This window comes from Papio anubis, chromosome 5, assembly GCF_008728515.1.
Source record: "Papio anubis isolate 15944 chromosome 5, Panubis1.0, whole genome shotgun sequence".
NCBI classification, from domain to species: Eukaryota; Metazoa; Chordata; class Mammalia; order Primates; family Cercopithecidae; genus Papio; species Papio anubis.
Genome location: NC_044980.1, coordinates 51,661,000 through 51,675,016, shown reverse-complemented (window position 1 = coordinate 51,675,016; position 14,017 = coordinate 51,661,000).

The window sequence follows — 14,017 nt, the reverse complement described above, 5'->3', positions numbered from 1 at the left end:
GTTTTATAATTCTGGCCAGGTGTAGTTCCTGACACCTGTATCCCCAGCACTTTGGGAGGCCAAGGTGACTGAATCACCTTAGGTCAGCAGTTCAAGACCAGCCTGGCTACATGACAAAACCCCGTTTCTACTAAAAATACAAAAAATTAACCTGGAGTGGTGGTGGGTGCCCAGCTGCTTAGGAGGCTGAGGCACAAGAATCCCTTGAACCCGGGATGTGGAAGCTGCAGTGAGTCAAGATTGTATCATTGCACTCCAGCCTGGGCAACAGAGCAAGACTCTGTCTCAAAAAAAAAAAAAGTTTTATAATCCTATATTTTATGTGTAAGTTTATGATGCACCTTGAGTTAATTTTTACATAAGGTGTGAGGTTTGAGGTTGATTTTTTTTTTTTTTTTTTTTTTTTTGGTCTATGGATGTCAATTGCTCCAGCACCATTTGTTGAACAGACTATCTTTCCTCCATTGAATTGCTCTTGCACCTTTGTCAAAATTGGTTGGACATACTTGTGTGGGTCTGTTTCTGAGTTTTCTATTCTGTTCCATTGACTGATGTGTCTATTCTTTCACTAATACAACACAGTCTTGATTACTATTGCTGTATAATAAGTCTTGAAATTGAGTAGACTGATTTCTCTCTCTTTTAAAAAAAACTTTTAACTATTGTAGCTGCTTTGCTTTTTTATATACATTTTAGAATAATCTATAGTTACAAAAATCTTGCTGAGATGTTGAATAGAATTGCATTTCAGCAGAACTGACATATTCACTATGTTGAGTTTTTCAATTCATGAACATAGGTATACCTCTCCATTTATCTAAATCTTCTTTAAATTCTTCCATCAGTACTTCATAGTTTTCAGCATACAAACTCTGTGCATGTTTTGTTAGACTTATACCTAAGAATGTCATGGGTTTTTGAGTAATTCTAAATGATATTGTATTTTTTCTTTTAGTGTCCATGTGGAATTTTTTTTTTTTTTTTTTGCTAGTATTAGTTTGTGTATGTTTTTCTTGTAGCCTGAGACTTTGATAAACTCACCTGTCAATTCTAAGAGGTCTTAAAAAATTTTGGGGGGGATATTTTCTATGTAGATAATCATGCAAATAGAAACAGTTTTATTTGTTTATAATATGGTTACCTTTTATTTCCTTTTCTTGTCTTACCACACTGACTGGAACTTTCAGTACTACATTGAATGAGAGGGATGAGAGCAGACATCTTTGCCTTGTTCCCAGTCGTAGGGGGAAAGCACTCAGTCTTTCATCACTTAGTGTAATGTTAGTTGTAGGGTTTTTGTAGGAGCTCTTCGTGAAGTTGGGGAAGTTCCTCTCTGTTCCTAGTACATTGAGAGTTTTAATCAATGAATAAAAGAGAGTTTTTATGAATGGTTGTTGAATTTTATCAATTTTTTTTTTACTTGGCTAGGTGCAGTGGCTCACACCTATAATCCCAATATTTTAGGTGGCTGAGGTAGAAGATTTGCTTGAGACCAGGAGTTCAAGACCAGCCTGGGCAACATAAAAGTTAAAAAACTTTTATTCTTTATCAATTGATACAATCATATACTTTTTATTTTTTAGCATATTGATATGATGGATTACATGGTTTGATTTTCAAATGTTGAACCTCCCTTGCATACCTGGAATAACTCCCACTTGGTCTTGGTGTACTATTCTTTCAATAGGTGGTTGAATTTGATTTGCTAAAAATTTGTATCCAACATCTAGGTGAGTGAGTGAGTGTGTGTTGGGGTGAGGGATGTGGTTGTTTTTAATAAACATCCCAAGTGGTTCTAATGTCTTTGGTCCCCAGACCATACTTTGAAAGATGCTGGCCAGGCACGGTGGTTCATGCCTGTTATCCCAGCACTTTGGGAGGCTGAGGTGGGCAGATCACTTGAGGCCAGGAATTCGAGACCAGCCTGGCCAACATAGTAAAACCCCGGCTCTACTAAAAATACAAAAATCAGCTGGGTGTGGTGGTGCACCTCTGTAATTCCAGCTACTCACGAGGCTGAGGTGGGAGAATCGCTTGAACCTGGGAGGTGGGGTTTGCAGTGAGCCAATATCGTGCCACTGCCCTCCAGACTCGGTGACAGAGTGAGACTCCATCTTAAAAAAAAAAAAAAAAAAAGAAAGAAGAAAGAAAGAAAAAAGAAAGGAAGGAAGGAAAGGAAAGGAAAGGAAAGGAAGGAAGGAAGGAAGGAAAGAAGGAAGGAAGGAAGGAAGGAAGGAAGGAAGGAAGGAAGGAAGGAAGAGAGAGAAAGAAAGAAAGAAAGAAAAGATGGTGAGTTGAATTAGCGCCAGAACCAGCTCTAACAATCAACTAATGATTTAGGTCAGGCAAAAATAACAGGATTAAAATAACTAGCTCACGAACTAAGACAGGATTTCCAGTGTCTAGAAGGCCTCATTCTGTCCAGGGGATAAAAGTGAAAAGTCTCAAGACCAGGTAGAATACACTCCTGCTCTAGAAAGAGACCAGGGCTGCCATACAGTAGGTGTATGGTGCTTCTCAGTGCCAGACGGGGAGACTATAGAAAGAAAGGATTATAGGATTCTGGAAAAGATTTAGAAAACCACCCTATCTTATATAGTGCCACCCCCAAACTGTCCTAAGCTCAGAGTTCATGGACTTTGGTCTACCATCGAGTGAAACAGCATCAGAGAAAGACATAGTTCCTATGAACCCTGGAAGTTGTACAAACAAAACCAGTCTGGAGGTCTTCTAGTTAAACTAGGATCAATAGCTTATTTTGTGTAGAAGAGCCTTTTATTTTTTTTTTTTTAGAGACAGAGTCTTGCTCTGTTGCCCAAGATGGAGTGCAGTGGCACGATCTCGGCTCATTGCAACCGCTTTCTCCCAGGTTCCAGCGATTCTCCTGCCTCAGCCTCCTGGGTAGATGAGATTACAGGTGCATGCTACCACACCAGGTTAATTTTTGTATTTTTAGTACACACTGGGTTTCACCATGTTGACCAGGCTGGTCTCGAACTCCTGACCTCAGGTGATCCACCTGCCTCAGCCTCCCAAACTTCTAGGATTACAGGTGTAAGCCCTGGCACCCTGACAAAAGAGCCCTTTTTTTTTTTTTTTAATGGAGTCTCGCTCTGTTGCCCAGGCTGGAGTGCAATGGTGCAATCTCGGCTCCCTGCAACCTCTGCCTCTGAGGTTCAAGCAATTCTCCTGCCTCTGCCTCCTGAGTAGCTGGGATTACAGGTGTGCGCCACCACGCCCTGCTAATTTTGTATTTTTATTTGTATTTTTAGTAGGGAGAGGGTTTCACCATATTGGTCAGGCTGGTCTCGAACTCCTGACCTCATGATCTGCCCACCTTGGTCTCCCAAAGTGCTGGAATTACAGGCGTGCACCATCACGTCCAGTCAAGAGCCCATTTTTTATGATCTCTATCAGACCCACTTCAGCTCCAGTGAGACTAGAGAGATCAGAGTGCCCCTAGAGGCTAAGCTTGGTATTGTCAGTAGCCCTCATAACCGGCAATTTTTAATTTGCTAGTGGTCCGAGGAAGTAACACAGGTGAGAGCTTTGCTGGGGCTGGAATCAGGGACAGCTATAGTGGCTGACTCATTTCTTCTGAGAGATGTACTTCCCAAGGGCAGAGCGGAGGAGTGCTGGGAACGAGAACAGCTGACAGATTAGCCTGGCACCTGATAACAAAGACAACTTTTTCTATTACATTGCGGCTCAACACAGAAGAATCCCAGCTGCAGGGTTAAAACCCATAAAACGCAAACATGAAATAAGAAAGGCTCTGCAAGTAGGCTTTGCAGGGTGGGGGCAGTAGAGAAAGCGCTTCACAATCTTTGCCTGAGAAGGAATAATACATCACTGCACCATCTCTGGTTTATAAAGTAGTAACAGGTACCATATGGTAATTGCTTACTACATGCCAGGAATGGGGTAGTACACACTATATACATTATGGCTAGTCTTCACATCACAGGTAAAATAGCATGACCACGTTAAACCAAAGTATTTGTTCTAAGTAATCCCTGGGGTGAAGTCATCCCATGGATACCATTGCCAGAGCCACTCATGAGGCATTCAGAACATAGAGGTTTATGTCATTATGCAGAGTGAACGCCACTCCTATCAGATGGTTAAGCCATAAAGCCTTCTGCTCTAGCAAACCATCAACAGTGAGCACATCACTGAGAAAGTGAAAAGTTGAACTTCATACTTTTTGGTCTTAGCAGATTTTAAGGGGAAAGAGGGTCTACGAAAAGAAAAATAGAGACCTTTCTCCTCTTTATTCCTCAGGGCTGACACTTGGCATAGGGATACAAACATTCAGTGGGTGGTAGAAAGATCCAGAGATCCAAAGCATGTCAGGCTGGCCCTTCCTTCCCCAGGAATTTCCTGGGCTGGGATGGTTTCCTCACCATGCCTGGGGAAGACCGTTGGGTGAGAAGGGCTACTACCCTGCAGGAAGGGAACTAGACGAGTCATATCTCACTCCCCTCCTTCCCTCTCATGGCCTTTCAGGCCTCCTCATTGGCCAAATACAACTAGAAGCCAGTAAACAAACTGTGTCCGGAATTGGTGGGTTCTTGGTCTGACTTCAAGAACGAAGGCGTGGACCCTCGTGGTGAACGTTACAGTTCTTAAAGGTGGTAGTCCAGAGTTTGTTCATTCAGATGCTCAGATGTGTCTGCAGTTTCTTCTTTCTGGTGCGTTCGTAGTCTCGCAGACTTCAGGAGTGAAGTTGCAGACTTTCGCTGTGAGTGTTACAGCTCTTAAAGGCGGCACATCTGGAGTTGTTCATTCTTCCTGGTGGGTTCGTGGTCTCACTACCTTCAGGAGAGAAGCTGCGGACCTTCGCAGTGAGTGTTACAGCTCATACACGCTGCGCAGACCCAAAGATTGAGCAGCAGCAAAATTTGCTGTAAAGAGCAAAAACAACAAAGCTTCCAAACTAGGAAACCGGCCCAGAAGCGGTAGCCACTTGTTGGCTCCAGCAGCCGGCTTTTATTCCCTTATCTGACCCCACCCACATCCTACTGATTGGTCCATTTTACAGAGAACTGATTGGTCTATTTTACAGAGAGCTGATTGGTGCATTTACAATCCCTGAGCTAGACACAGAGTGCTGATCCGTGCGTTTACAATCCTTTAGCTAGACACAGAGTGCTAGACAGAAAAGTTCTCCAAGTCCCCACTAGATTAGCTAGATACAGAGTACTGATTGGTGTATTTACAAATCTTGAGCTAGACACAGGGTGCTGATTGGTGCGTTTACAAACCTGAGCTAGACATAGTGTTGACTGGCGTATTTACAACCCCTTAGCTAGACATAAAGGTTCTCCAAGTCCCCACTAGAGTCAGGAGCCCAGCTGGCTTCACCTAGGGGATCCTGCACTGGTGCCACAGGCGGAGCTGCCTGCCAATCCAGCTCCGTTTGCCCACACTCCTCAGCCCTTGGGCAGTTGATGAGACTGGGCACTGCGGAGCAGGATGCCTTGTTCTTCTGGGAGGCTCGGCCTGCGGAGGAGCCCACAGTAGAGGAGGGGCTCTGGCATGGCGGGCTGCAGGTCCGGAGCCCTACCCTGCGGGGAAGCAGCTGAGGCCCAGCGAGAATTCGAGCACAGCTCCTGAGGGCCCGCACTGCTGGGGGACCCGGCGCACCCTCTGCAGCTGCTGGCCCGGGTGCTAAGCCCCTCACTGCCCTGGGCGGCGGAGGCCAGCCACTCGGAGTATGGGGCCCGCCCAGCCCACGCCCACCGGAAACTGGCGCTGGCCCCGGTTCCCGCCCGCGCCTCCCTCCGCACCTCCCAGCAAGCAGAGGGAGCCGGCTCCGGCCTGGGCCAGCCCAGAGAGTGGCTCCCACAGTGCAGTGAAGGGCTGAAGGGCTCCTCAAGCGCCACCAGAGTGGATGGCTGAGGCCGAGGAGGCGCCGAGAGTGAGGGCTGCTAGCACGTTGTCACCTCTCAAAAGGAACCACTGAAGTAGTGCATTCAAGCCAGCTTAGGCTTGCAAAGGGCATGGTGGAGGAGAGTATAACTACAAGGGACAAATGGAGACACTTTTCATCTCTCTGCGGCCCTCCTGCTTCCAACACACAAGACATGCACACACACACAAAAACTCACATACACACAAAGGAACTCAGCCACTCCCAACCTAACAGTTTTTCATCTTGGCTCATAGTTACTGTACTGTGGAGCTTTGTACATGTGCTTCCTTCTATCTAAAACACTTTTTCTTTCACCTATATTCATCTTTTCAGTCTCAAGTGTTGACATTGTTTCCTCCAGGGAGCCCTTCTTGGTTTCCAAGCCTGGGCTGGATGCCCTGACTCTGTGTCTCACAATAATAGTACTTAACATTTTTAAGTGTGTACAGTAGCAGGCTTTGTTCTCAGTAACACCTAATGTGTGTTAATTCACTTATTCCTTACAACCTTGTCAGAAAGGTACTATTGTCTCCAATTTATAGACAAGAAGAATGAAGTACTGAACAGTTAATGATCAAGGTCACCCAAGTAATTAACGATGCAGTCTAGATTTGGGTTTGGATGGACAGAATCTAGAGCCCATGCTATTAGTTATTGTGTTAAATTGCTTTCTGTTCCAAACTGTACTTATCCATAGACCATTCAGAGTGTCTGGTACATAGAAGGCACTCAGCAAATACTAGATTTAAATAGTGGGTTAATTAATCTATGTAGGACTGGGGTCCCAAGTCAGTTTCTTAAGAACATTTGGGTGAGAAGGATTTGTTATCTAGCTTTTGCTTTGTCCCCATCAAATACTTACATGAGATTATGTTTTAATGCAGAAGATCTGTCTAAGAACTTCTGGTACACCAGAATTTATTATCCTGTTTGCTGTTGGGAGTTCAAGTGTCCATGTGATTAAGGATTTGACAGCACAATTTCTGCAAAAACCATTAATGGTATCCACTTCAGCAATTATATTTCTCATTTCCCGCCTGGGAATTCAAGCCCTATCCTTTGCTCGCATGGATGTGCAGTAACTTATGGATCTGATGCAGTGTCTGACGCCACAGTTTCTGCAAAAACCATTAGTGGTGTCTGCTTCAGCAATGAGGTACAGGAATCGTCTGTTGGAAGACATCAAAGAAAAAAAGAGGGTGGCTATGTAGATGAGTTGTGGGAAGATGGTGTAATGTACAGGAAGGAAACAGCTCTAAGGGGGGAAGAATGAAGAAGGCTTATTGGATTCGATTAGATGAAGAGTTAAACTGAGATAATGCCAAAGTGAAGAGAGTCAAGAAACTAAAATTTTAGAGTGTACCTTTCGTATGACAGGCACCATGTTTTAAATAATGATTCCTTTAATCGTTACAACAAACCAGAAGGATATTTTTCAGTTTACAGATGAAAAAAACTGAAGGCAAAAGAGATTAAGTACTTGCCCAGCATTATGCAGAAAGTGGCTATGCAGGGATTCAAAGCCTGTGTTCGTTCTGCTGCTCATAGCCCTCCTGGTACACAGTTTAGAGCTCCAATGCCTAGTACAGAGGCCAAAACATCACTCCCTCGCTCACTTATTGGTTCATTCATTTATATACAAGTATTTACACAAGTGCCTACATTGTGCTATGCACTGCACTAAGTGCTGGGGATATTACAGTGAAGAAGGCACATCCATGGCTTCAAGTATCACATTCATCATTGTGAAACCTGTAATGATAGGATGCTATGGTAGTGCCAGAGCAACTAACCCAGTCTTGGTGGAGGTGAAAAGAGACACTGACCTCAAGGAAGGCTTGCAAAGGAAACACATTCAGATGGATCTTTGAGAGACTGGGGACTAGCAAGGAGAGGAACTGGAGCAGTATATTCCAGAGAGAGGATACAGCTGGTGCAAAGGCCTGGAGATCTTCCAGAATTGCCAGTAGCTCTGCAGGAGGTAGGATGATGGCAAGAGATGAGACAGGGCAGATAAACAGGGTTCCAAATGTGTGAAGCCTTGTGTAATATGTAAAGAATTTTGGACTTTTATCTTGAGAACCATGAGGAGCTAATGTAGGGATATTATCGGACTTGTGGTTTGGAAGTCTGGCTATGGTGTGAAGAATGAACTAAAGGAGAAAAAAATGGAGGCAAGAATAACTTGAACTGACATAGCGGCACTGGGTTAAGGGGAGAGATTCAGAAAATATCAAGAAGGCAGAATCAACCAACAGGACTTGGTGGTGAACTGGCCATGAGGAATAAGTCAGTTACAACACGGTGGTTTTTGGTTTCTATGTAGAAAGGTGAAATTGACATTTACTGAAATAGAGCATGCAGGAGGAGACGCAAGCTTGGAACAGACTGTATTGACTTTAATTCTGGGACATTCAAATGGAAATGCCCGGTGGGCAGTTGGTTATATGGGTCTGGACCTCAGGATGGAGACCTAGACTGAGTAGAACAATTTCAGTTATCAGCATGAAGATCGTTCTTAGCACACTTGGTCAAGAATCAGAATTGCCTCTGGGGCCTTTTTTTTTTTTTGGAAATGAAGATGTCCTCCGATTTCATCCCAAACCAACTGAATCTCAAAGTTTTCAGGGGGCAGGATCTAGAAACGTAGGTTTTTAAAGAGCTCCATTGGGATTCTGTTGCCCTGTCAAGGTCAAAATTTATTGATATGTGAGGTAGCCATGAAATGTACTGCTCACACCTCCTTCAAGAGAACCTGCTTTGAGAAGCACAGCCAGTCTCCCTTTGGATCCAGCACCATGTTCACACCAAGGTAACACTACCTGGCTGGTACAGGACGACTTAACAGGCAACTTGGGCTCCAGGATTCCAGATGACTGGAATCTTTCTTAGAACTACCCGGAAATCTGAGACGCTTCTTACCCAGACCTCCTCTGTTCCCCCTCTTCTTTCACCTGTGTCAGAATAACATCATGATCTGAATGTTTTCCCAACCTAATTCTGCTCCCTCACCTTTATCCTTCATGGATGCTTTCCCCAATAAATCTCTCGTGCATCTTGATGGATGCTTCTTGGGAAGCCAGAACTGACAAAATGTGGCTGATAATTGAAGGCATAGACATGGTAGAGATCATTCAGTAGAGAAGAAAAGAAGGCCAGACAGAACCCTGAGAATCACCTACCTTCCCAAGATAGGCAGCAAAAGAGGTTTCCAGAAAAAGATGGAGATGAAGTGGCCAAAGAAGTAGGATGGAATGCAAGAGAACATGACCTCACAGAAGTCCTGGAAAGGGAACTTCAGGCCGGGCACGGTGGCTCATGCTTGTAATCCTAGCATTTTGGGAGGCCAAGGCAGGCAGATCACCTGAGGTCAGGAGTTCGAGACCAGCCTGGTCAACATGATGAAACCCCATCTCTACTAAAAATAGAAGAAAAAAAAAATTAGCTGGATGTGGTGGTGTGTGCCTGTATTCCCAGCTACTCAGGAGGCTGAGGCGGGAGAATCACTTGAACCCAGGAGGTGGAGGTTGCAGTGAGCCGAGATCGGCCCCCTACATTCCACCACTGGTGACAGAGTGAGACTCCATCTCAAAAAAAAAAAAAAAGAACTTCAAAGAGGCTGATATGGTTCATATAGTCACAGTGGTCAAATAAGGACTCAAAAGATTTAACAGTGTGGGTGGGAGGTCTCAGTGACAGTGTCTTCAGTGGAGTTAGAAATGTAGATTGAAGTAGGCAAGGAATACAGTGTAGATGAAGAAGTGGAGATACTGAGGGCAGACATGCCTTTGAAGGGTCTTGTCTAAGAAAAGGAGAAAATAAGATAGGGTGGATTTGGATTTGAGAATTTTTCTTTAATGAATTCTATACATTTCTTTTTATAAGATGAGATATCCTAGGGGCCTTTCTAAATGCTTCCAGGAAGGAGGTAGTGTAAGGGCAAGAGTGAAGAGCAATGTTGAGAGATGGTGGAGCCAGATGAGACCACTATGAGACAGAAAGAATAGACTAAGGGGCAGGACCCCTTTCTCATCTTGGCAATGCAGAAAAGAAGAAAGAAGAGCTACAGACACAAGTAAACTTGTGCATTGAGTACCAGAAAGTCGAGGGAGTTTCCATATGATGGCTTCTATTTTCCTTGAGGTTAAGTCTCAAGTGAGAGGAGAGTGAGCAGTGGTAGGATATAGGTTAAAAAAAGAAGACGGAAGTTTAAAATAATTTCTGTAGAGAGTGAGAAGTGAGCTACCCGGACAACAGAAGGATTATCAGGCAGCCACCAAGGACCTGGTTGGAGTCCATGAGTTCAGAGTGGCCTGACTACATGTGTTTGCATAGATTTTTCCCCCCCATTAGACTATATGTATGGGGCACAGAAGGCAGGTTCTCCAGGCTTGGAGTGTTGCTGGGCAGGTGTGATGCAAGGACCATGGGGAAGGCAGTGAAGGAAACTGTAGAGAAAATGGTAGAAGTAATGGGCTATGAGGTCTAGATTAGTTAGAAAAGGAAACAGAGAGGATGAAGAAAAAAGAAAGCCAAGAACAGACAATGGGAATTTTAGAGGAAGGGAAATACAAGGATAGGAGATTTTGATCGTTAGTGGAATGTTTGAAGATTTTAGAGGTGGAATCATTTTAAGTGGTGGTGAGGTCTCAGGTGTGACAACTGGAGTAGGTGACTGTGATGGCATTTGGAGTTGAACAGGTAAAGAAATAAGGTGCAGAAGTGCTGGATGGGTCTTTCATACCCACACCGAAGAAACTGTCAGTGATAATAGATCCGGGGAAAGACGGAGATGGTGGACAAGGAGCCAGGGTTTACGGGAAATGATGAGCAGTAATGAGGAGGTCCACAAGTGAGAGGAAGGAGGAAAGAAGGGCAGCAAAGCCAGATTACGGTATGGGTCTTAAAGGAAAAGGATGTACTCAAGATGGGAAGAATTGTTGAGGGAAGATGCTGTCAAGCTAATCTCTTACCTGAGGAGGACACGTAGAGTGTGGGAGAGCAAGAACCAAGTGGTCAGAGGGCTGCAGGACAAGAAATTTCCTTCGGAATGCCCGGGTTTCTCTTTAGGTGAGGAGATGCAGGAAACATTTTGTGATGTGGAAATTTCGGCAGAGTTTGTGTATGGGAAACAGGGTTTCCTGGGAGCACCCGGGAGAAAAAGGAAAAGCAGTGGGTTGAGGCAGGAAAAAGGAAGAACAACATAGTAGAAAAGAGAGTCTGGGAGAAAAGAGGTGGCAAAGCAGGTTCATCTTGACTGGTGTCCATTGTTGACAGGAAGTAAACCAGGATGCACTCATAGCAGGGTTTCTGGAAGAAGTATCCCCATAGTGGCTTCATGACTAGGAGGGCCTTGGGTTTCCATAAGAAGTCCAAGCTCAGGTAGATTATATGTCTAAAAGAATTCTAGTGTAATGAGTCCTTGAGCAATGATAGTATCATAGTTTCAGCATTCTAAGACGATGTGAATTGTGAGTTCATCCAACTCATAACAACTTTCAGGGGGTGAGAAAGGAAACAGTATGTTTATCATGCATCATGATTTCAGAAACGTTACCATATGAAACATTTATGACTTAGTCAAGAAAATACAAAAGCTGCTTCTGTATAACTGCATCATGTCCCTGGTTAATGGAGTGGAATGTACACTCTATTCCTTAAATGAATAAAGGAGAAAGGTGTTGAGAGATGGCCATTCAGAGAGAATAAGAGGAAATGAGATGAAAGTGCTGCCTGGGTGATGTTAGTGAGGATTTCCTAACAGCTATCATTCTAGTTTGGTCTAATCTTTGTTAATCACAAAACTGGGTTTACACAAAAAAACAAGATTGTCTCCTCCTGAGGGACTTTAAATATGGTAGATTTCTCATTCCTTGGAAATGGGTTTCCTGGCTGTAAGCCAAAATCTAGATAATCTCTCAAATTATTTACCAAAGTGACTCTTCTGCCTCCCTCACCCCCGTAATTCCCATTTGTGTCTTTACCCAGCCAGTTTAGACCCTTGCTTATGTGTAGGGCAAAGTTTCGTGTAAATAGGCTTTATTTAGTCTTTCTCTGAAACTTATTTCTTTAAATCCTAAAATAGAAAGTTAACAGAAGAATTTCCTAAGTTTTTCTCCACTCTATTTACATTTGAAAATGAACATAATGCTGGAGATTTTTGTATGCTCCAAGAGGCAAAACCAAATCCCTGGTTGGTGTAATTTACTTAAATGCCAGATTCTCCTGGGGAAACTGGGCTCTCTTTATAACTTGATTCAAATAACCACTCTGATTCTCAATAGCTTTTTATGAAATTACCATGCAGAGCCTAAATTGGTGCAGCTGAATTAAATAAATATCAGAGTTTAACGTTCTTAATCGCAAACCCTCAATTTAACCAACCATTTATTATAATCAAAAAGCAATCAATATGTTGATTGTGGTGACATGCAAAATGGAGGTAGAATTATTAGTAATTACCATATATTTGTGGTTCAATGTGATGGTGAAATAACTGGGAAAAAATTTTTAAAGCACACTACAGTTAAAGGACTGGTTGCTGTGTTTTGGAGCAGCATGCTATATTGATTGTAGTCTTTAAATAAATTGAATAACATAGTTGCTGTCAAACATATGAATTATTCATGAAGCTCAGTTTGAGAACACTAAAGCAGCCCTTGTTTATGAATATTCAGATGTGTTAATATATAAATGACTGACCCAACACTAACCAATTCTTGCAAGAAGAAAAGGTCTCAGAAACAAAATGGAAATCTATTAGGCAAACTTACTTGAGTCACTCGCTTGAAATGTAATCGGTCTGAGAGATGGGGACTAAAGACTGAGCTGCAAGTCAGGGAGGTATCAGGCCAAAGAAGGAGGCATGGGGGCCTTCTTTGACTAGGATTGCTTGGTGATGCCAAAGTCTTTTTTGCAGGCTCCAGGGACCCTGGAATTTCTATGATCACATTTCCAAAAGTGTGACCTTTGGATCCCTTCCTATCAATATTCGGAACTACATAGTAACACACCTCTGGTTTACTTTTTCAGCCCTATTTAGGAAAGGATAAAAGGAAATTTCAGAGCATTCCATATTTGAGAAAATCCTGACATTTTCTTTTCTCTAAATAAATTTTCACAGTGGCCTGTAAGCTGTATGTTTTAATATTTACAAGGCCTTATTAGAAACACAATTCTTACTTCCCAAAAACTCTGGATATCACTGAGTCTTGGGACAATATAGTTTAGTAAAAGATAAAATAGAGAATTTTTCTGAGGCCAGCAGATTACATAGATAAGAGTCTCATAGGGAGGCAGTGACTGGTGACCAATTAGGGTGATGAACTGCCCCAGTTTGCCTGGGTCTCAGAGGATTGCCAGGACACGGGAACATCAGTTTCAGACAAGCTGGGATGAGTTGATAACCCTGCCAACCATGTCAGTATGATCAGAGGAATCTCTTAGAATGTGGGACTTCTAGTGGAAAAACTAGGAGAACCCTGGGCAAACAAGGAGGGTTGGTCACTCTACCCAAACCACAAAATGAGATGAACACATTTGGGAGGATCTACTTTTGCTGACCAAGTTTCCAAAAGACTACTATACAAAACTAAAGGTTAATATATTCATTCACAAAAGAGCACACATTTTCCTGTGAGTGGAATTTTATGTACATCATCTAGGGGACCCCATTCCATTGTCAACACAACTAAATTTTTTGAGTAGAATCTTCCAAGCGTGTGTGTTATCAGAGCTAATGGAAGAAATGTCTGGAGTATTAATTCCCAAACATCATTGCATATCAGTATCACCACAGGTGCTTGTTAAGAAGAGGGACCCTTGGGCCTCACTCAGAGATTTTCATTTACTAGGGCCTGGGATGGAGCTTTGGAACTGTATTTTTTATAAACTCCCCCAGAGGATACCAGTCAAGTTTAGGATAGGGAAAATATTTCACCCAGGCCAGGGTAGAACCTGATGAGTCACTCTATCCAGCCATTTATCGGGTGACCACAATTTTCATGTTGCACATGTTGCAATGAGTCCACCTACTCTTAGGTTCTGGTATCCGACACTTCCGTTCTCTTCTGACTCTGCCACTTACAAACTAAAAATTTA